General features: G+C 42.1%; 1 non-coding gene across 1 annotated transcript; it reads right to left on the bottom strand.

Moving 5' to 3' along the window:
• Nucleotides 1–1,395: 1,395 nt before the first annotated feature.
• Trnat-cgu (transfer RNA threonine (anticodon CGU)) lies at nt 1,396–1,470 on the bottom strand. The gene has a single exon. It is a non-coding gene; the product is annotated as a tRNA-Thr (tRNA).
• Nucleotides 1,471–1,826: the final 356 nt, after the last annotated feature.

The raw sequence follows: 1,826 nt of genomic DNA, 5'->3' as shown, positions 1-1,826 counted from the left end.
TTCATGGCGCAAAAAAGGCAGGAAACAGGAGAGCTGAAAGAAAGCATAAACACCCTTCGCTGCTTCAAATCATGTTCAAAAATCGTTGAATGGTTTTTAAAGATGGTAATGGTTCCATCCTCTATACCAGAGAAAAAAAAAGTGGTCGCACTACATTCTAAAGGAGTGAGAACACATTCAATGGGGTTCCAGGCATAAGATGTCCTTAGAGAAGCGTTTAATCATCCATGAGTTGTCATCAGGGTCAAACGTTGACAAGAACGTGATTCTGTTGCACATCACATTGTAAAATGTTGTTTTTGACAGCGAAATGTGTGCAAATTAACGAGGCAAGAGAAGGAGTAGTCTCATTGACAGTCTTTATGCTACCTCCTCAGGCCTTTTCGTACCTATTCTGAGGGGCGGTGTTTCTGAAAGATTTTCCTCCGTCACTCATAAGAAAACCGCCTGACTTTGACGCTGGGCGTCGCTGTTCTGACATCAATAGCAGAGACGTTAACAGAAAGGGTGAGATGTGGAAAAAAGGAAATGTGATGACCTTCCCATCACGTCACATGTCCACGGTCAGAACTGTGGTGAAATTATATTGCCAGTATGATCTGAGTATCCCACCTTTCACCTCAAACGAGCTTCTGAGCTCTGGCCTTTTTTATTCATGTGTCGACGCCTTTATGTTTGAAGCGTCGTAGGGTCCAAGGGTGAGATCGCACCATTGTAGGCACATTTGAACCACGTTTCACACTTCTGCGTCGCGATAGGAGCAAATGAAAGGGTTTCAAAGAAAAGATTTTTTAACTCTTTTGTGCAGTGTAGTTTGGCACATTTTGTAAACTGATCTACTGGGAATGGTATGACAATGATATCCTCTACATACATAACATTCTGCAGTCCATACCATAACAGCTTTATAAAGACTCTCATTGGAGCCATTATTTATTTAAATTCAGCTTTTTGTCTGTAAACGTATCACTGAAAAAGAGTGAGAAGTGAGACAATACTAAGACTGAACGCTGTCACTCTTCAGAGTACTTGCATTCACTATGATTATTCTGTTTCATGTTCTGTTCAATACTGTTTCCAACAAGTATAGCTGACGAACGCTTTGACTGCGTTGTGTAAAAAATTTACCTGCCTTATTATTACAAGTAACATGTCAACACTCATATTACCGACCGCTTTGCTGCAGTTAAGAATCCTCAAACTTGTGAAGCCTTCCACGTGGCATAAACATTGAGGCTAATAATACGAAGCAGTATGAAAAGATACAAATATGTGAAATCAACAAAAAGAAAAAAATAGGCGCAATCAAGACTAAGGAAAGTAATGATAATTAAATGGACACCTTAGCTACAAACAGGCGTTGATGTACTTCATTGGGGACATGTTGAAAATGTGTGCCCCGACCGGGACTCGAAACCGGGATCTCCTGCTTACGTGGCAGACGCTCTATCCAACTGAGCCACCGCGGGCACAGAGGATAGTGCGTCTGCAGGGACTTATCCCTTGCACGCTCCCCGTGAAATCCACATTCCCAACATGTCCACACCACTACATTCGTAGTGCGCCTAATAGATGTTTGCCCATCATACTCATTACTCGTGGCAGATTAATCTACCAAGTCCCGTACGAGTTAGGGCATAGCGTGTGCGTTCGCACAAGAAGGTCAATGGCCGGGAAGCCATATTTAACTATATATGACGGTAGTATCTGTTCCCGAAAGAACAGTTACCGTGGATGACCATGCAGCTTTGCTAGAAATGAAATCATAATTAAATGGACACCCTAGCTGCAAACAGCTGAAATTATCATTTCATTTCTAGCAAAGC

This window comes from Schistocerca nitens, chromosome 5, assembly GCF_023898315.1.
Source record: "Schistocerca nitens isolate TAMUIC-IGC-003100 chromosome 5, iqSchNite1.1, whole genome shotgun sequence".
Classification (NCBI taxonomy): domain Eukaryota; kingdom Metazoa; phylum Arthropoda; class Insecta; order Orthoptera; family Acrididae; genus Schistocerca; species Schistocerca nitens.
Note: the sequence above shows the minus strand (reverse complement) of the source record. Positions and strands in the feature narration are given on the sequence as shown.